This window comes from Manis javanica, chromosome 11 (genome assembly GCF_040802235.1).
Source record: "Manis javanica isolate MJ-LG chromosome 11, MJ_LKY, whole genome shotgun sequence".
NCBI lineage: Eukaryota > Metazoa > Chordata > Mammalia > Pholidota > Manidae > Manis > Manis javanica.
The window spans coordinates 28,216,925-28,239,963 of record NC_133166.1 but is presented as its reverse complement, the minus strand read 5'-3'; the positions used below and the strand labels follow the sequence as shown (position 1 = coordinate 28,239,963).

Below are 23,039 nucleotides of genomic sequence, written 5' to 3'. Positions count from 1 at the left end.
GATAAACACTGGTAGGAAAAGAAGTCACAATCTGGCAATAGATTCATCCACCTGGACAGAGCAGAGAGACCCGGAGTGACCCTCTTAGCTAACAGTGGTTGTCAAGCCATGTCCACAAATCAATGTCTGAGAAATCTTGAGTTCTGGGCAAAAAAACAGTACCAAAGAGCTGATGAACCAATGGGAGATGGAGCATAGTAATGGAAATTCCACAGTGGTCAGAGACCTGAGGGACTGGGAGAGAGGCTGCTGACACCCAAGGTATGCATGCTTAGTCGGATGGATTAAAGTTCATGGACAAGACCACATTTTCTGGAAAGAGAGCTGACAAGAACAAGGTCTGATCTTGGTGTTTCAGAGCACATAATTTGAAACCAGAGTGTCTGGTTTTGGACTCACTTTGGAGCAGAAAAATCTTGGGCAAAGTATTTAATAGTTCTTACTCTGATCTTCCCAACTGTAAAGTGGAAAAACTAATAGGACTATTGTGAAGTTTAAATGAATATATGTAAATTAGAATACATAGTTTAGTTGTTATTTTATAGGTTGAATAGAAATTAATATAGCTGACTATTTATAGGAAGTAAATGGGGTGAGAATTGTTTTCAAGTCTGAAAATTTAGTAAAGAACATTCCTATCAGAATAGGAGATTGAATGACTATAACACAGTACTAAATGTGGGAGTCAAAAGGTAACCCTGGTACACTTGGCACAGGCCTGGGAGGCCTGCTGTGCTGTAAGCATGGCCTTTGAGAGGAGCCCAACCTGAGGAGCAGTTGTCTTAGAATCTCAGGTGGGGAGGAAACTGCCTTAGAGACTTACGCAGAGCAATCCTGAGACTGTACTTAATCTCTTTCTCTACATAATTACTTGGTCATCTTCATTATAAAATACATCATATACAGAATATTATATAACATAACTATAGACTAAATAATAATAATGAAACATAAACCTATGTAGCCACCAACGAACAAAAGATACAGAACTTTTGAAGACCACCCATGTATTCTCTTCCCTAATCATGACGCTTTCCCTCCCCCACTTAAGTTACCAGCAGTCTGGAAATTTTTTTTTCTTTTTACAGATTTTTACTATCTCTTCCATGTGTCCCTAAACAACACTGTTGTTTTCAGGGTTTTCAATTTTATGTGTATAGAGTCAAATGCTTACACTCTTCTGTAATTTGCATGGTTTTCTCAGCACTGTAGCTGATATTTATCCATGATGATGCACACACCTGCAGACCTTTCATTTTCACTGTGACTCGAAGCTGTTAATAAAGGTTTTAAAAAAGACATGCACCCCTATGTTTATTGCAGCACTATTTACAATAGCCAAGAAATGGAAGCAACCTAAGTGTCCATCAGTAGATGAATGGATAAAGAAGATGTGGTACATATACACAATGGAATATTACTCAGCCATTAGAAGAAAACAAATCCTACCATTTGCAACAACATGGATGGAGCTAGAGGATATTATACTCAGTGAAATAAGCCAAGCAGAAAAGACAAGTATCAAACAATTTCACTCATCTGTGGAGTATAAGAACAAAGCAAAAACTGAAGGAAGAAAACAGCAGCAGACTCACAGAACCCAAGAATGGACTAACAGTTACCAAAGGGAAAGGGACTGGGGAGGATGGGGGGGATGGGAGGAATAAGGGGGTAAAAAGGGCATTATGATTAGCACACATAATGTAGCGGGGGGGGTGGGCATGGGGAAGGCAGTATAGCACAGAGAAGTAGTGATTCTATAGGATCTTAGTACGCTGATGGACAGTGACTGTAATGGCGTACGTGGTGGGAACTTGATAATGGAGGGAATCTAGTAACCACAATGTTGTTCATGCAGCTGTAAATTAATGACACCAAAATTTTTAAAAAAGGAAGAAAAAATTCCAATACTCCGTCAAAGTCTAAAAAATTTTAAACTGTACATACTTAAATTAAGGACATAGCTTTAAAATATAAGCAAAATTTATTGAAACTACAAAGAAAATTGACAAGTTCACTATCACCAAGGAGATTTTCATCTAACTCTATTAAAACAATAGATAAAGCAGAGAAAAAAAATCAGTAGTAAAAGGATAGGCAGAAACAAACACACAGCTGTATAAGCAGAAGGTGGAATTGATGAGCAGCGAAGTGAATTATAATAATGACATGATTTAGAGTAATATAAAAAATGAGCATTCCAGACATCCTTTTCATCTGTGCCTCCTGCTAGACTGGGAACAGAGCCTTAAGGAGAATTATAACATTTAAAAAACTTCTCTCATGCCACCTTGCCTTTTCGTAACTCTGCTGAGGAGCATTGTTTTGAATACTTGGATCCACACCACTAACTGGGCTACATTTAATAGTGATAAACAGTCACTACATTAAAAGATTACCCATGTATTCGTTCTCTCTCCTTTCTTTTCAACTTCTTTAGCAAAATGGTAAGAGGCCTAGGCCAGACTTGTGGACAATTCTGTGTGAGCCTTTGGGCTTCTAAAGCACTACAGGCCCTTAAACTGTGTTCTCCTGAACAATTCATAAGAATTCTCAGCATTAGGGCCTAGGGCCCAAGCCCAGGAAAACAAACCAATGTTCTTTCCCATTTTTCATTATTCCTTGTAGGCTGATTTTTTATGGGGATATGCAGCTACTATGAGGCATGCAATTCAGTTAGTCATAGGTGTTCTGAAAATAGGAACAATTATAGTTCACCAAATGCCACTGTTTTTTTTTTTCTGACAAGGACACATTCCTTATTCTGAGCTTTCTCCCCCAGAATCTATCTTCCCCTCCATGGGAATCATGATTGCATATCCTCAGTTGCTGTTTGTCCTGCATCTTTAATCCTCTAGGCACGGTTCTCCCCTCTGGACTCCTGATTAGGCTTTAATTCTTCTTCCAGTCTTTAGAATCCTCTCCTTTCAGATTTACTATTTGCAGTATTTCCTCTATTATCTCTGGGAATTCCTCCTCCTCCTAAGCAAAAAAGTAGGAAGTAGAGGAAGTCCTCTTAAATCACTTTACATCCCATGAAACAGAATGACCATCTGCTATAAATAAGTATGTATCTCTCACTGGCTTCTAATGAGGAAACGACTTAATTGGTACTGTGTGTGTGTGACCCAGTTATAAGGATAATGTGTTTGTCATTTGAACAAGATGCTTAAACTTAGCCTGCAATATAACGCTATATGGGTGTAGATGGGAGCAGGGTCAAAGTCGCACCTGAAAGTCATTCCTGGTATCAGTCACATGAGGAGCAAACCCATTTTTTACAGTAAGAACTGGAATTGGAAACACGAACAACAGATATGCAAAAGATTCATAGGAAACACATATGCAAAAGTCTCTCTTTTAGACTGCTCTGAAAAGTGACAGGATTTTTATGGAGTTCATCACAGAGGGGTGAGAATGAGGCAGTCAAAACTGAGACACAAATACTGGCCAGAAAATAGGAAGGAAGGTACACAGATAAGATTTCAATGAATTAGGGCCAAATATAGAAATCTCAACAAACTAGATAGGCTGGGACTGGGTACTTAGATTTTGTTAAATGTTTTGGCATACCATCTACTAATTATATTCCTGTGCTTTTCTTTCATATTTAACAAAGTTTGGGGAGTTGCAGTCTGAGACCTGTTAAGAGCAAAGACCTGGAGATCTCTGGGCCCAGAGGGGCTGGCTCCATTGAAGGTGGATTGAGAGACCTCCCAGAATGAAACTCAGGGCAAAGGCTCAACACTATTTTTAAGCAGTCCATCCGCTCCTAGCAATTCTTCCAGAGATAAGCTATACAAAGGCTAAATTTTGCTCCATTCAATGAGGTTAAATTATTTAAAACTTTGTTCCAGCAAGAAGAAAAGCATACCACACATGTCTCACATGAACTGACTGTGCCATTATCCCTGAGGTCTATGGTAAAACCAAAGACCTTGAGTTCTTGAGCTCCAGACCTGTGACCTGCCTCATCCTTCCACTCTCTTTCTGGAACTGAGGCTCTGCCACGTTCTTTGTAAGTTCACTATGGTAGTTAATTCCCTAAAGAATCCCCAAACTGGGTTTCTATGATGAGACCTTCCAAATATCAAAACTTCGCCCACATACCTGCAGATATCACTTGCATTCTGTCTTCACCTCTACGCTTTCTACATGTTAAGATACGATGCCTCTCTCTTGGCTTTCTTTGTCACTGCCTCTTCACATAAAAAATACCTTTTCCTTCATCAGTACAATGATAATTAAGGACACAGACTAAAATTTTTAAATTATGACTCTTGTTTACCAACATTCTGCATGTAGAAAGGAGAAATCAAAACATTTCATTTAACAAAATCCACACACTGGACAGCATGACTATCAGACACTTAAAATATCCAAGTGGCAATAGTTATTTTATAAACCTTGATGTGAAACAAATAAACAGAGCTGGTTTAGGAACTTGGATAGCTATCAAGAGTTTTTTTTCCCAGAACTGCCTTTCTCTGTGAATGAGGGATGAGGGATTCCTTTGTTCTAAGAAGTATGCTTTCTTTTCCTGTAGTCCAGGGTTTCTTGGGATATAGTCATCATCTATAAGAAGGAGAATCTTGTGGCCCAAGGATATTATGTTCACATCCAGCAAGAGAAATGCAAATGGACTTTCCATTCCTCATCACACCAACTATATCTGTTAGCCTTAGCAGGGAATGTTCCTGCCAGCCCCAGGCAGCATAGCTGTACTAAGCCCAGGAATTGCCTAGAGGTCTGTGTCAACAGATCATTCCCACCCACAACTTCCCTAGAGATCTGGATAGGAGATGATTTTTTTCTCCAGCAGATTGGAGTTCCATAAAATACCTGTGATTATTTGGGGGGTGGGGTGGGTAGTGAAGCTTGGAGAGAAAGGAAAGATAGCCTGAGAGCAATGGCCCAAGAGACCTCTTTGTCAAAGACCACGTTAACAGTAGCCTGCTTTTGATCATTAAAAGTCAAGTGTAGAAAACTGAATGAATAGAATAAAAGATGCTACACAGACTTCTGGTTCAACATGGCAGACTGAGCACACTTTGCCTCTCCTAATCCCTAATTCCCACTACAGTAATAGTAAAAACACAAGACAAATAATGAACCTTTTTAAAAATATTACTAAAACAGTGGAGCCAAGATGGCAGCGTGAGTAGAGCAGCAGCAATCTCCTCCCAAAACCACATATATCTATGAAAATATAACAAAGACAACTCTTCCAAAAATAGAGACCAGAGGACACAGGACAACATCCAGACCACATCCACACCTGTGAGAACCCAGCGCCTCGCGAAGGGGGTAAGATACAAACCCCGGCCTGGCAGGTCCTGAACGCCCCTCCCCCCAACTCCCAGTGGGATGAGAGAGATCTGAGCCGGAGGGAGAAGGAGCCCAGGACTGCTGAACACCCAGCACCAGCCATCCGGACCAGAGCGCAGACACAGTGCATGCGCGGGGTCCTGGATACTAGGGAAACAGAGTGGCAGGACTGGTGAGCGGGTGCCTGAGGCTGATGCCAGAGAACAAAGAAACGGGAGTGCCATTTCACCCCCCCTTTTTTTTTTGGCGAGTGTTTTGTAAGTCTTAAAGGGACAGGGACCCCAATACTAGGGAAACAGGGCAGCAAGACCGGTGAGCGGGTGCCTGAGACCAGCACCTGAGGACAAAGAAAATCGTGCGTTTTTCTTTTTTTTTTAAATAATTTAAATTTGTTTTTGTTTTTGCTGTTGTTGTTTTGGTTTGGAGAGTGCTTTTTGGAAGCCTTAAAGGGGCAGGGCAGGACACTTAGTCCAGAGGCAGGGAATCTGGGGACCTCTGGGTACTCTGACCCCCTGGGAAGCAGGGAGCACGGAGGACCCTTACGGAGATAAATAGCCTCCCAGCTGCTCCCCTTCCAACCGGGCTTCACCATTTTGGAACAGCAGCCCGAGCCAGGCCATGCCCAAAGCAACAGCGGAGATAAACTCCATAGCAGCCTGGCAAGAAGCAGAAGCCCAGTCTGCACACAGCTGCCCAGCAAAAGCCACTAGACGTCGCTATTCTCCCAGGAGAGGAAGGCCCAAAACCAACAAGAAGGAAAGCTCTTCCAGCCGTCACTCGTACCAGCTCTGAAACTATCTCTATCACCATTAAAAGGCAAAACTACAGGCAGACAAAGATCACAGAGTCAACACCTTAGAAGGAGACAGACCTAACCAGACTTCCTGAAAAAGAATTCAAAATAAAAATCATGAACATGCTGACAGAGATGCAGAGAAAAGTGCAAGAGCAATGGGATGAAGTCCGGAGGGAGATCACAGATGTCAGGAAGGAACTCACAGAAGTGAAACAAACCCTGGAAGGATTTATAAGCAGAATAGATAAGATGCAAGAGGCCATTGAAGGAATAGAAACCAGAGAACAGGAACATATAGAAGCTGACATAGAGAGAGATAAAAGGATCTCCAGGAACGAAACAATACTAAGAGAACTATGTGACCAATCCAAAAGGAACAATATCCTTATTATAGGGGGACCAGAAGAAGAAGAGAGAGGAAAAGGGATAGAAAGTGTCTTTGAAGAAATAATTGCTGAAAACTTCCCCAAAGTGGGGGAGGAAATAATCAAATAGACCACGGAAATACACAGAACCCCAAACAGAAAGGATCCAAGGAGGACAACATCAAGACACATATTAAAATGGCAAGGATCAAGGACAGGGAAAGAGTTTTAAAGGCAGCTAGAGAGAAAAAGGTCACCTATAAAGGAAAACCCATCAGGCTATCATCAGACTTCTCAACAGAAACCCTACAGACCAGAAGAGAATGGCATGATTTATTTAATACAATGAAACAGAAGGGCCTTGAACCAAGGATACTGTATCCAGCACGACTATCATTTAAATATGATGGCGGGATTAAACAATTCCCAGACAAGCAAAAGCTGAGGGAATTTACTTCCACAAACCACCTCTACAGAGCATCTTAGAGGGACTGCTCTAGATGGGAGCACTCCTAAAAAGAGCACAGAACAAAACACACAACATATGAAGAATGGAGGAGGAGGAATAGGAAAGGAGAGAAGAAAAGAATCTCCAGACAGTGTATGTAACAGCTCAATAAGCGAGCTAAGTTAGGCAGTAAGATACTAAACCTTTGGTAACCACGAATTTAAAGCCTGCAATGGCAATAAGTACATGTCTTTCAATAGTCACCCTAAATGTAAATGGACTTAATGCTCCAATCAAAAGACACAGAGCAATAGAATGGATAAAAAAGCAAGACCCATCTATGTGCTGCTTACAAGAAACTCACCTCAAACCCAAAGACATGCACAGACTAAAAGTCAAGATATGGGAAAACATATTTCAGGCAAACAACAGAGAGAAGAAAGCAGGGGTTGCAGTACTAATATCAAACAAATTAGACATCAAAACAAAGAAAGTAACAAGAGATAAAGAAGGACACTACATAATGATAAAGGGCTCTGTACAACAAGAGGATATAACCATTATAAATATATATGCACCCAACACAGGAGCAACAGCATATGTGAAACAAATACTAACAGAACTAAAGAGGGAAATAGACTGCAATGCATTCATTTTAGGAGACTTCAACACACCACTCACCCCAAAGGATAGATCCACCGGGCAGAAAATAAGTAAGGACACAGAGGCACTGAACAACACACTAGAACAGATGGACCTAATAGACATCTATAGAAATCTACATCCAAGAGCAACAGGATATACATTCTTCTCAAGTGCACATGGAACATTCTCCAGAATAGACCACATACTAGGCCACAAATAGAGCCTCAGTAAATTCCAAAATATTGAAATTCTACCAACCAATTTTTCAGACTACAAAGGTATAAAACTAGAAATAAATTCTACAAAGAAAACTAAAAGGCTCACAAACACATGGAGGCTTAACAACATGGTTCTAAATAATCAATGGATCAATGCACAAATCAAAATAGAGATCAAGGAATATATAGAAACAAATAACAACAACAACAACACAAAGCCCCAACTTCTGTGGGATGCAGTGAAAGCAGTCTTAAGAGGAACGGATATAGCGATCCAGGCACACTTGAAGAAGGAAGAACAATCCCAAATGAATAGTCTAACATCACAATCATTGAAACTAGAAAAAGTAAGAACAAATGAGACCTAAGGTCAGCAGATGCAGGGACATAATAAAGATCAGAGAAGAAATAAATAAAACTGAGAAGAATAAAACAATAGCAAAAATCAATGAAACCAAGAGCTGGTTCTTTGAGAAAATAAACTAAATAGATAAGCCTCTAGACAGACTTATAAAGAGAAAAAGATAATCAACACAAATTAACAGAATCAGAAATGAGAATGGAAAAATCACAACAGACTCCACAGAAATACAAAGAATTATTAAAGAATACTATGAAAACCTATATGCCAACAAGCTGGAAAACATAGAAGAAATGGACAACTTCCTAGAAAATACAACCTCCCAAGACTGACTAAGGAAGAAACACAAAAGTTAAACAAACCAATTACGAGCAAAGAAATTGAAACAGTAATCAAAAAACTACCCAAGAATAAAACCCCGGGGTGGGATGGATTTACCTCGGAATTTTATCAGACACAGAGAGAAGACATAATACCCATTCTCCTTAAAGTTTTCCAAAAAATAGAAGAGGAGGGAATACTCCCAAACTCATTCTATGAAGGCAACATCGCCCTAATACCAAAACCAGGCAAAGACCCCACCAAAAAAGAAAATTACAGACCAATATCCCTGATGAATGTAGATGCAAAAATACTCAATAAAATATTAGCAAACAGAATTCAACAGCATATGAAAAGGATCATACACCATGACCAAGTGGGATTCATCCTAGGGATGCAAGGATGGTACAACATTCGAAAGTCCATCAACATCATTCACCACATCAACAAAAAGAAAGACAAAAACCACATGATCATCTCCATAGATGCTGAAAAAGCATTTGACAAAGTTCAACATCCATTCATGATAAAAACTCTCAGCAAAATGGGAATAGAGGGCAAGTACCTCAATATAATAAAGGCCATCTATGAAAAACCCACAGCCAACATTATATTGAACAGCGAGGAGCTGAAAGCTTTTCCTCTGAGATTGGGAACTAGACAGGGATGCCCACCCTCCCCGCTGTTATTTAACATAGTACTAGAGGTCCTAGCCACAGCAATCAGACAAAACAAAGAAATACAAGGAATCCAGATTGGTAAAGAAGAAGTTAAACTGTCACTATTTGCAGATGACATGATATTATGCATAAAAAACTCTAAAGAATCCACTCAAAAACTCCTAGAACTGACATCGGAATACAGCAAAGTTGCAGGATACAAAATTAACACACAGAAATCTGTAGCTTTCCTATGTACTAACAATGAACCAATAGAAAGAGAAATCAGGAAAACAATTCCATTCACAATAGCATAAAAAAGAATAAAATACCTAGGAATAAACCTAACCAAAAAAGTGAAAGACCTATACCCTGAAAACTACAAGTCACTCTTAAGATAAATTAAAGGGGACACTAACAAATGGAAACTCATCCCATGCTCGTGGCTAGGAAGAATTAATATCATCAAAATGGCCATCCTGCCCAAAGCAATATACAGATTTGATGCAATCCCTATCAAATTACCAGCAACATTCTTCAATGAACTGGAACAAATAATTCAAAAATTCATATGGAAACACCAAAGACCCCGAATAGCCAAAGCAATCCTGAGGGAGAAGAATAAAGTAGGGGGGATCTCACTCCCCAACTTCAAGCTCTACTACAAAGCCATAGTAATCAAGACAATTTGGTACTGGCACAAGAACAGAGCCACAGACCAGTGGAACAGATTAGAGACTCCAGACATTAACCCAAACTTATATGGTCAATTAATATTTGATAAAGGAGCCATGGACATACAATGGTGAAATGACAGTCTCTTCAACAGATGGTGCTGGCAAAAGGGGACAGCTACATGTAGGAGAATGAAACTGGACCATTGTCTAACCCCATACACAAAAGTAAATTCAAAATGGATCAAAGATCTGAATGTAAATCATGAAACCATAAAACTTTTAGAAAAAAACAAAGGCAAAAACGTTTTAGACATAAACATGAGTGACCTCTTCTTGAATATATCTTCCTGGGCAAGGAAAACAAGAGCAAAAATGAACAAGTGGGACTATATTAAGCTGAAAAGCTTCTGTACAGCAAAATACACCATCAATAGAACAAAAAGGAACCCTACAGTATGGGAGAATATATTAGTAAATGACAGATCCAATAAAGGCTTGACGTCCAAAATATATAAAGAGCTCACACGCGTCAACAAAGAAAAGACAAATAATCCAATTAAAAAATGGGCAGAGGAACTGAACAGACAGTTCTCCAAAAAAGAAATACAGATGGCCAACAGACACAGAAAAGATGCTCCACATTGCTAATTATCAGAGAAATGCAAATTAAAACTACAATGAGATATCACCTCACACCAGTAAGGATGGCTGCCATCCGAAAAGCAAACAACAACAAATGCTGGCAAGGCTGTGGAGAAAGGGGAACCCTCCTACACAGCTGGTGGGAATGTAAATTAGTTCAACCATTGTGGAAAGCAGTATGGAGGTTCATCAAAATGCTCAAAAGAGACCTACCATTTGACCCAAGAATTCCACTCCTAGGAATTTACCCTAAGAACGCAGCAATCAAGTTTGAGAAAGACAGATGCACCCCTATGTTTATCGCAGCACTATTTACAATAGCCAAGAATTGGAAGCAATCTAAATGTCCATCGGTAGATGAATGGATAAAGAAGATGTGGAACATATAGACAATGGAATACTACTCAGCCATAAGAAGAGGAAAAATCCTACCATATGCAGCAACATGGATGGAGCTGGAGGGTATTATACTCAGTGAAATAAGCCAAGCGGAGAAAGAGAAATAACAAATGATTTCACTCACCTGTGGAGTATAAGAACAAAGGAAAAACTGAAGGAACAAAACAGCAGCGGAATTACAGAACCCAAAAGTGGACTAACAGGTAGGTACCAAAGGGAAAGGGACTGGGGAGGATGGGTGGGTAGGGAGGGGGAAAAGGGGGGAAAAAGAAAGGGAGGTATTAAGATTAGCATGCATGGGGGGGAGGGAGAAAGGGGAGGGCTGTACAACACAGGGAAGACAAGTAGTGATTCTACAACATTTTGCTATGCTGATGGACAGTGACTATAAAGTGGTTTATAGGGGGAACCTGTTATAGGGGAGAGCCTAGTAAACACAATATTCTTCATGTAAGTGTAGATTAAAGATAAAAAAATGAAAGAAAAGGGGGATTACTCCTTGATAGGATAAAACTAACTGTAAATCAATGATTAATGCATGCTTTAAATATCCTTAATTTTGATCACTTAAAGGGTGTCAGATGATCGGCTATGGAGGTACACTTTTCTGATAACATTCCTTTCTCTTAAGAAAAAAAAAGAAAAAAAAAAAGCAGTTCCTGTGTGGTGACCTCCAATGAGTTCTACACAATGGTATAAAGGGCATATCAAAGTGTGGGCAAAGGGTCTGTTTGTGTTTATACAGAGGATCAAAGCCTAATTTGGCTACCCAGAAAATGAACTAAGATATGATATGAAGAAGAACTTCCAACATCAGCACTCTCTGGAAGAGTCATACCAGAAGATGATCATCCAAAAACCTCAACAAAGATCCAGGCGATGCTGCAGTTGTAGCTGCATCCATCCCACCGGTTCCTGGACTTGCCATTGGAATGATGAAGGAGATATCTAAGCTGGCCTGTGCTTTCAGTAAAACAACAAATTTGATTGGATCTATACTGTTGGAACTCAACCAAGAATTAGGAGAAGTGCAAGTTGTAGTGCTCCAAAATCTTACAACTACAGACTATCTACTGTTAAAAGAACATATGGGATGTGAACAGTTCCCAGGAATGGGTTGTTTTAATTTGTCTGATTTCTCTCAGACTGTTCAAGTACAGTTGGACAATATCCATCATATCATAGACAAATTTTCACAAATGCCTAGGGTGCCTAACTGGTTTTCTTGGCTTCACTGGAGATGGCTGGTAATTATAGATCTGCTTTGGATATGTAACTGTATTCCTATTATGTTAATGTGTGTGCACAATTTAATTAGTAGTTTAAAACCTATACATGCTGAAGTTACTCTACAAGAAGATATGTCAAAGAAATAATCAATCCTCCCATGTTTTCTTCCATCTGCTACCTCTATAGCTTTTCTTCTTGCTTTCTAATTACAACCCTTAAATAGAATTCGTGCCTCATATCGAATTTACCGAGTATCATAATTCCTCCAAGTGGTAAAGATACCTCAAGACAAATGCTGGGCATAGAAGCCACAGGGCATAAATCTGCAAGGAAGTAAAAAGCTAACCTTTTCAAACAATATGGCCACTCTCTCACTTACCAACTTTACATCTCCCTGTATGGCCCCGGAAGATGACTGGTTAGCCAGAGACGGGTAAGATTCCTCAAGGGAGGAACAATCTAAGACAGGCACAGTCACAGGGGGGCCATCAGGTGAGAAATTGGGGATCAACAGTGGTGAGGCTTAGAACCTCACCCCCCCTGTTTTGATAGAAATCTTCTGCATCTGTGGATGTTTTAATGCCCTTGTCTAGCTTGGATTAACACATAGTCTACAGGCACACACCTGATCATCTACATTTGCTCTCTTACAACACTAAACTATGTTTTCTACCTTTATCTTGCATCTACCTACCACTTCAGCATTTTATTAAAAATAAAAATAATAATAATAAAGGGAGAAATGTGGGATCCACATATAAATCAAGTATAAAAATCAAACGAATATTCATATTTGACCTGATTGTTTATAGTTCATAATGCGTGATCAAAACCGAAAGTTTCTGTGATGACTGCTCTTGTACTGTTCACCATGTAAGAATTTATTCACTATGTAAGAATTTGTTCACCATGTAAGAACTTGTTCGTTATGCTTCAGAAGATTGGAGACTGACGAGAATTAGGCTTGGCGTGGTTTAGTGATTGTACATTGAGCATTGACTCCCCTATACAGAATTTTATTGCTGTTAAAAACCATTTGATCAATAAATATGAGAGATGCCCTCTCAAAAAAAAATCTGAAACTACATTTAATAAAACAGTTAGAGCTAACTTCTAGTTTACAGGAATACTACATACCCTACTAAGAAGCAATCAGACAAATCACAATAGAAAACTTTCTACAGGGCAACTGGTTTCTTCAAGTCAATGACTTGAATAATGGAAGGGGGGTGCACCAATAATCTCTGTTGCAACTACTTGTATCAATTCAATTACAGTACTGTAGAGGGAAAGCAGCACAGATAATGCAGGAACAGTGGTGTGGCTTTTTCCAAGTAAACATTTACAAAAACAGGCAACTGGTCGGCAATGGTTTGCTGACCGATATAGATGAAAACAAAAGATTTTTGGGTCTCCTGTTGAGAAAGTTGCTCTCAAAAGCATACTCTCTAATTCCCTCTTCAGATAAAGCTGAAATTAGCAATGGAAGGGAGACCCTCCCAAAGGGCAGAGTAGTGTTCCCTCTTCCCAAGGAAGGGCACCTCCTCTCTCATCTGTCTAGCAAGATTTCAGAATTGCAATAGAATTGACCACGGTTGCTTCCCGAATGTCTTTTCAGTTCGAGGGTCCCAGATCAAGACGAGTCAAATCTGTACCTGATGTGGAAGACTACCCTAAGAGCCTGAACTTTGAAATTTATGACTGGATGACATGTTAGCTTATCTTTTACTTGCAAAAGAGAAATCAATATATTTAAGACCAAGATAGCAGACTGTGGCAGACTGTATTCTTTTCAGCAAGTATTTTCCTTCCCCACTCTGAAACCCAGTACTCCCCTGCTGTGGGAGAAGTATACTTTCCGGCCCAAGTGATGCTGGCTTGGTCAATGGAACCTGGGTGGAAATAATGTACACCTCGTCCAAGTAGAAACTTTAAATGTGCTTGTGTAATTTGACTTGGCTTCGTTAAAAGTGAAGATGTGTTTCAGATACGGCTTGGGTCCTAGGATTGTAATTCAGCATGATTTCAGGAACAAATGATTAATACAACTTCTCTCTGAGTTGGGCTTTAAGAGGGAACACACAGGGCAGTAAAATCCCAGGAAAATGCAGAGGTTTTCAGATGATGCTCATGACCAATAGAGTTGGGATTTCTAATAAAGCATCTATGATTTAATGCTGTATCTTTGGATCAGGAAGGTATTTCCCAGAATAATGTTTTTCTGGAAGAAAAATATAACTTGTACAACAATTTATGTAAGTGGTTTCTAAAAATATACTGTGGCAAAGAGAAACAAATGAAGTAAAACTATAAATGTTCCAAAGAAAAGAGCTTAGAATTCATATTTAGGTAAATCTCTGTATTTGTTATTGATCTAAAGAATGAATTTCAAATGCTATTATCCACTGTAGTGCATCTTTTCATGTTTTAAGTCCTTCTTAAAAGAATGTTAACATACTACATTGTGTATAAAAATGATCAACAGTTCCAAATTAATAAGAGCTCAAGTTAAAGGTTTCCAAAAATGGAATGGGATGCTACAGAAAGTGGCATGTTCTATTTTTTAATAACAGTAACATTTATTATTTTAACTTATAGAAGCAATGCATGAAAATACATAAATACAAAAGAAAAAAGGTCACAATTGCTCTACAATAACCACAATTGTTAATGCTTGGGATATGTTTTTCTTTTTCTTTCTTTTTCAAGGCTGAGGTGCTTTATTTGGGTCTCTGTTCAGAGATGTGGATGGGAGGTGGGGGATGGGGCAATACCAGTCAAAGGGTACAAATCTGCAATTAGAAGATGAATGTTTTGAAGATCTAATGCACAGCGCTATAATTATAGTTATATATACATATATAATTATAGTTATTATATACAGTACTGTATATATACAGTACAGTTATTATATACAATAATGTATTATATACTTCGAAGATATAAGAGATTAAATTTTAATGTTCTCATGACAAGAAAGAAGTAACTAAGTGGCACGATGGAGATGAGATGTTGGCTAATGCCATGGTGGCCAAATCCACATATTGTATACTTTAAACTTACACAGTGTTGTATGAAAATTATATCTCAAAAAAAATTTGTAGTGAGATGAATCTAAAAAGATTTATTTGAATAAAATACAACTGGCAGTTAAAAAAAAATATTACTCAAACATTTAGGTTGTAAAATTCCGTAAGTAGGGTGTTGGAAAAACTCAACCAATACAGAAGTTTTACAATATAAAAGCTCTTCTATTCCTTCATGAACCCCTACTAACAATTTAACATGTTTTCTGTCTAACCTCCATTATTTGTCTGTGTGTGGGGGGGGGTTTATTGTGTTTTTTTTTATTAAGGTATCATTGATTCACAATCTTATGCAGTTTTCACATGAACAACATTGTGGTTTCAACATTCACCCATCTTATCAAGCCCCTCAAGCCCCATTGCAGTCACTGTCCACCAGCATAGTAAGATGCTATAGAGTCATTACTTGTCTTCTCTGTGATGTAACTACCTCCTTCCTTGTGACCTACCAATATTGTGATTGCTAATAATAATGCCACTTAATCTCCTTCTCCCTCTCTCACCACCCATCCTTCGCAGTACCTTCCCTTTGCTAACTACTGGTCCCTTCTTGGAGTCTGAGGCTGCTGCTGTTTTATTCCTTCAGTTTTGTTTTGTTATACTCCACAATGAGTGAAATCGTTTGGTAATTGCCTTTCTCCACCTGGCTTATCTCACTGAGCATAATGCCCTCTAGATTCATCCATGCTGTTGCAAATGGTAGGATTTGTTTCCTTCTTATGGCTGAATAATGTTCCATTGTGTATATTCCCCACCTCTTCTTGTTCCATTCATCTACTGATGGACACTTAGGTTGCTTCCATATCTTGGCAATTGTAAATAGTGCTGTGATAAACATAGGGGTGCATACGTTTTTTGATTCTGGGATCTTGTTTTCTTTGGGTAAATTCCTAGGAGTGCAGTTACTGGATCAAATGGTATTTCTATTTTTAGCTTTTTAAGGCACCTCCATATAGCTTTCCAAAACAGTTAAACTAATTTACATTCCCACCAACAGCGGAGGAGGGTTCTCCTTTCCCTGCATACTCACCAGAATTTGTTGTTTCTTGTCCCTTGGGTGTTGGCCATCCTAACTTGTGTGAGGTGACATCTCATTGTGATTTTAGTTTGCATTTCCTTGATGACTAGCAATATGGAACATCTTTTCAGGTGCCTGTTGGACATCAGAATTTCTTTTTTGGAGAAGTGTCTGTTCATATCCTCTGCCCATTTTTCACTCAGGTCTTTTTTTGGGGTTGTTGAGGCATGTGAGCTCTTTACATATTCTGGATGTTAACCCCTTATGAGATAAACCATTTATGAATATATTCTCCCATAGTGTAGAATGCCTTTTTGTTCTACTGATCATGCCCTTTGTTGTAAAGAATATTTTCAGTTTGATGAAGTCCCATTTGTTCATTAGTATTGCCCCTTTGAAAATATTAATTCTTCCTAACCATGAGCATGGGATCTATTTCCATCTATTGGTGTTTTCTTTAATGTCTCTCATGGGTGCCTTGTACTTTAAAGGGTATAGGTCTTTCACTTCCTTGGTTAAGTTTATTCCTAGGTATTTTATTCTTTTTTGTACAATGGTAAATAGAGTTGTTTTCCTGATTTCTCTGTTAGGTCATCGTTAGTATGTAAGAATGCAACAGATTTCTGTGTACTAATTTTGTATCCTGCAACTTGGCTGAATTCAGTTATTAGTTCTAGCAGTTTTTTGGTGGATTCTTTAGGATTTTTTTATGTACAATATCATGTCATCTGCAAACAGTGACAGTTTAACTTCTTCCTACCAATCTGGATGCCTTTTATCTCTTTGCGTTGTCTGACTGCCACGACTAGACCTTCCAGTACTATGTTGAATAAAAGTGGGGAGAGTGGGCATCCTTCCCTTCTCTTGTTCCTGATCTTAGAGGAAAGCCTTTCAGCTTTTTGCTGTTAAGTATGATGCTCTCTGTGGGTGTGTTGTATATGGCCTTTATTAACAAAACAAAAAACCTTTAAAAAGTATAAACAAATAACAGCAAATAAAATAACAAAAGGTAGAGGGAAAGTGTAAGGATGCAGTCCCAGCACACAAAATATTTCAACATATTTCTGGAAGCAGATGGAATATTGTTGACAAATGCAATAAATTGGAAGAAGTGATAGCCTAAATAAAGTTGTAAGATACCACAGGGAAAAGAAAAAACATGCCTTGCAAAACCCAATAATCAGACAGGGAGGGTTAGAAGTGAGATTGAAGACAAAAAGATCAATTGAAGATCTATGTGTAGAACAGACTCCAGGAGACCTCACTCTCAGCCCCACCAATTCCTCACAGGAATTGTTAAAGCAGCCCAGCATCTATTACAAGGGAAAGAAATCTCTAAAGAAAATAAATGAACTATTAAGGGAGAACTAAGTGCCTAGTGAGATTATGTCACACAAAAGTTTCAGGCTCTATTTTTTACAAAGTTTGCTCCCTTTCTAATAATCCATTTTAAGGAAAAACTCCCAGTCAGTAAGTGCACAGACATACACAGAACAAGCAAGCCCTCTTATTCCATTTTTAGTTATCTACTGCTGTGTAACAAATTATTCCCAAATGTAATGGCTTAAAATAAACATTTATCATCACACACCATTTCTGAGGGTCAGGAGTTCAGAACTGGCTTGGCTGGATTGTTCTGGCTCAGGTCTCTCATGAGATTGCAGTCCAGGTTTTGGTTGGGGGTACAGTTATCTCAAAGCATTGATAGGGACTGAGGGATCTGATTTCAAGGTCAGTAGTGTGGCTGTTAGCAAGAAGCCAAAGGTCCATGCTGTTTGAGCCTCTTGTCATGTCACAGTAGTTAGCTTCTTCCAGAGAGAGTATTCCAAGAGAAAGGGCACAAGAAGAAGCAGAGAAGCAAGAAGTCACAGTGCCTTTTATGACTGAATCTGTGATTGCACACCATCAAGTCAGCCATACTCTACTGGTCACACGACCAGCCTTAAGACAATGTGAGAGATGAACACTCATGGAAGATTTTATCAGAAGGTGACATCATTGGAGACCATCTTGGAGGTTGGCTGTCACAGTAGGCAGTAAAAAGGATTACCTGACATGTAAAGAAAATCCACAGCATGACAGAAAAAGACCAAGGTAATCAAATATAAAATGTGATTCCAGATAGTTCATGAGGGAACAGAAAGGAACCTTTAAAAACAAAGCAAGAGAAACAAGTAGTTACAAACATTGATTGGTATCCTTAGATACATTTCACAAGCAGAAAGTGAGGTAATGTGTCAAAAGAAGATGGAGATGATAAACAAGATTTTGAAAATTGCATTGCATTAAACAAACACATGTCCAGGTGCCCTTTTTGAGTCAAAGGTAACCTGGAGAGAGAGGTACCATCAATCCAGCTCTAAGAACTGACTTGAACTCTGCATGTAACTGCTGCAGGGAGTGCTGAAGAGATGCTGCATTTCTTCAGTCTTAGAACTGGCTTCCATGTCTGAGGGTGCTTGTTTCAAGCCCCTTCCTAGAGGTCCTCCATGACTGCAATTAGAATTGCTGTCTGTTTGCTTTGACTGGATGTGGGTATTACTGGAGCAAAAAAGCATGCTTACTCCATCTCTGAACTTGGTTATCATCTGTAACACACTGAGGATCCCTTAATGGTTTTCATATTTAAAGCTACTTCTTTTCTGAAAATCTATCAACATTATCTGAACTCCACTTCAAAGTCCCTCTATTTCTACACTTTCTTTGTACAAATTCTGAGAACTGATGTGTACTTGGCATGGCACTAGGTGCTGCCAATATAATAACAAGTGAGGAATGGAGCTTACAATTCACAGAGTAGGCAGGCAGTGTTCACTGTCTAATCCAAGGGCCTGAAACATTGCCAAGAGCTCCTACCCAATCTTTGGGAGTATGTAGATAGAGGGTTTCCCACCTCCTTCTCTACTTGATTTTCCTTCCTAAATATCTTTAAAATCTATCCCAATCTCATTTCTATCACACTTTGTGGCTAGACCAAACTAATGTTACCAGCTGCTTAGATTATTCCAATAGTCTGACAGATAAATGGTCTTTCTGAACCCACTTTTTTCCCTTTGCAATGTTTTCCACATAGCAGCCAGGGTGTTAATAATTTTGAAACACATTTTTCATCATGTCACTTTTCTGCTTAAAATATTTCAGTGGATTCCCATTGTTCTTATCATAAAGATAAATTCCTTAACATGATTCATCACATACTTATCTTTCTAGTTTTATCTGAACCGAACAGGTGCCTCCATCACTCATTCTACTCAAGCTGCACTGGTATTCTGTGTGCCACACTCTGCATTCTTGCTGCAGATTTTTGAATGCATCATCTTGTCCTGACTTCAATCATCATTTCCTCAGAGAAGACTTTCTGACTTCCCTTAAGTCCTTGATAACATAACATATATTTTATTTTATGTTCTTATAGAAAGATGCTTTTCTTGTTTACAACATTTCTTACAGTCATAATATTTCTTCTGTTTGTGTGACTGGATTGTCTACCTTCCACACTGCATATGTGCTCCTCAAGATCAGGAGCTCTGTTATGAGCAGAGAGACCTGGGAGGAAGGAGGCTTGGAAGTTAAACAAGGGCTATATCGTAAAGACTTGTAGGTTAGGCTGGGGAATTTGTATTGGATCCCCAAATATAAGTTTTCCTATAGGCAAAGGACTATCATATTTGAGGTAACTAATAAATTTTACTCAAGCCTTTCTTTTTTGTGACAGAAACTCATTTATGGTCAGATGAATCACTGGCTCAACAAGTTATTACTGAATAACTAAGGAAAAGAGAACTAGAATTTCTTCTCTAAACAGGAGAAAATTTTAAATCTCTTCCTAAGTAGAAATGAATTTGAATTAAATTATTACAGATGATAACATAGCTGCATTTATAATTAACCATGATAACTAACTGACTAGACAAACCAATTCATCCAGCACATAATAAAGGAAACCTCTAACTCCCTTAAAGACAATACATAATTCTCCAAAGACAGCACTGGAGGGAGAATGTCTACATGGTAAAGGGGAGGTTGTATCTCACAGCCCAACTTCTGCCCCCTCCCAACACTTTCTCCAAAGTCTCTAAAATCAGAGATACAGGCATAGAACCAAACTGACTCTTTACACCTAAGAGCTCTACCTTCTCTTTCTATTTCCTGAAGTTCATGTTATGGAGGAGACCTACTCTTGCGATTTTTTTCTCCCTTTAAGCAGCAGCACCTTAATCTTGGAAAAGAACAACTCTCACTTAGTTTTGTTGTCAAATAATGTTTCTAATTTTAGTAGATGATGCATGGGGACAATAAGATTCCCTTCAAGAACTTGGGAAGAAGGTTGCACACTGAGTTTTAAACTATTTTTTTAAAGGATGGTTTGAATTAGAGATACATAAAGCCACAAAACAGAGACACACAGAACTTTGGCCAAGACTCAGTAAACTATATTAAATGAGGTAACACCTACAGGTTATAAACATGACAACCTTTAAGAGATTTAGTCAGCAAAGGAAGTTTAGAAGAGGGAGGCTGTTTTATTTCATGATCAGAAGAGAAAGTGTCCTAGCCCAGTATAAGGATGAACCAGGGCACAGGCATGACCCTGTGATGGAGAAACACTCAGCAATTTTCAGGGCTGTATGACACCAGGCACTAACATCCCAAACTAACTGCTCTTTTTCTAGTTGCAGGCTCACTAAGTCGACTTCCAGTTTATAATTAAGTTTTCCATTTTCATTTGACTCCAGAGAAAGCATTTATTTTGAATCTAATAGCTAAACTTATTTTAAACTAACTGGCATTCTAGGTTTCAGGCATTGCCTCCATGAGCTTGTTTACTGTGAGTCCACCCTGAGAAACAGATCTAGCACTCATCATGTTGACAATCATGTTTTTAAGCTGATAGCTTGGGAGCCATATTTAAACTTGCCATGATTTGTCATGCAAATGTCAACCTAAAGAGATATGTCTGGATAGCCAGCCAGCTTCCCAAGGGGGACAGAGGATTTTCTCTAAGTGATTTTGCATTAAAACTGCAACAATTCATGTGGGAATTCTGGACTTCTTCCTGCACCTGACACTAACAAGATGCCTCTACAGTTGACCCTTGAACAGCAAGGTTTGGACTGCACAGGTCAACTAACATGCACTTTTTTTTTCAATAAATACACTAGAAAACTTCTTGAAGATTTGCAACAATTTAAAAAACATTTTCTTTTCTCTAGTTTACTTTATTATAAGATATAGTACATAATGAATATAACAGAAAATATGTGTTAATTGACTGTTATCGATAAAGTCAACTGTAGGCTACTATTGGTAAATTTGGGAGGAGTCAAAAGTAATATGCAGATTTTCAACTGCATGGGGGAACAGTGCCCCTAACTTGGGCATTGGTCAGGGGTCAACTGTATATAGCTAGAGCACTCAAGGCTGTGGTATTGGCAGAGGGGTGGACAAATAGAGAACCCAGAAATTGAACCACCAGATATACCTGAAAGATATTAGAGAAAGATACAAAAGTAATACAAGTAATTCAACAGAGGAAAGAAAACATTTTCAACAAATAGTGCTTGAGCAACTGGACATCTGTATGCAAAAATCTTGACCTGAATTTCACACCTAATACAAAATTAACTCAAAATGTATCATGGACTTTAATGCAAAATGTAAAACTGTAATACTTTATTAAAAGCTCAGAAGAAAATCTTAGGGAAACATGGCTAGGCAAAGATCATTTAGACTTATCATCATGATCTATAAAAGGAAAAACTGATGAACTAGACTCCATCAAAATAAAAACTTTTTCTCTGTGAATATCTGTTAAGATGAAAAAGCTACACTGTAGAAGAGAATATTTGCAAACCACATATCTGACAAAGGATTAGTATTAGAACATATAAAGAATTCTCAAAATTGATCTGTACTAAAATCAACAATACAATTAGAAAATGAAAAAAGGGTATGAAGAGATGAAGCAGGTACACAGATAGTAAGATGATAAGCAGATGGCAAATAAGCACATGAAAATATGTTCAACACCAATAGCTATTTTGGAAATGCAAATTTAAATGACAAATAAGATGTCATTAAGCACCTATCAGGATAGCTAAAATTAAAAATACACACCAAAGTTGCAGAGAAACTGAACCATTCATTCCTTTCTGGGGTGTGTGAATGTAAAATCGTATAACTCTTATGGAAAACAATTTGGCCGTGTTTAAAAACTAATATGCAACTACCATATGCTCTAGTAATTGCACTCCTGGGTATTGATCCCAGAGACGAAAAGACTTTGGTGCACACAAAAACCCGTGAACAACTGTTTATAGCTGCTTTATTCATAACAGACAAAACAACTCAAGTCTTTTGATGGATGAATGGTTAAATAACTATGCTACATCCATACCTTAGAATACTACTCAGTAATAAAAACAAACTACTGATACACACAAAAACCTGAAAGAATCTCCAGAGAATTACATTGCATTAAAAAAAGCCAATCCTAAAAGATTACATACTATATGATTCCATTTATATAATACTCCTAGGAAAAAATTATGGAAGTGGAGAGCTGAGTAGAGGTTGCCAGAAGTTTTGGAAAGTGTGGTTGAAACTAAGTAACTAAGTAAAAGTGTCCCAAACTGAGATCTCTCTATTATTTCTTAAAACTGCATATGAACCTATAATTCTCTCAAAATAAAAGGTTTAAAAAATAAAACAAAATTCTGACACAATATTAACTTCAGCTTCAAAGATAAGTAGAAACTTTTTCTTCCAATTTCTGTCTTTGCGTTATGCTTCCTGTCAGAATATTTATCAAACACATTACGGGAAAGGCATTCTAATATTACCTCA

The 23,039-nt window shown here is 38.3% G+C and overlaps 1 protein-coding gene across 3 annotated transcripts in view; it reads right to left on the bottom strand.

Moving 5' to 3' along the window:
* The window catches only part of LOC140844379 (RNA-binding motif protein, X-linked-like-2), a 182,190-nt gene that overhangs the window by 110,051 nt on the left and 49,100 nt on the right, over positions 1–23,039 (bottom strand). The window lies entirely within an intron of this gene.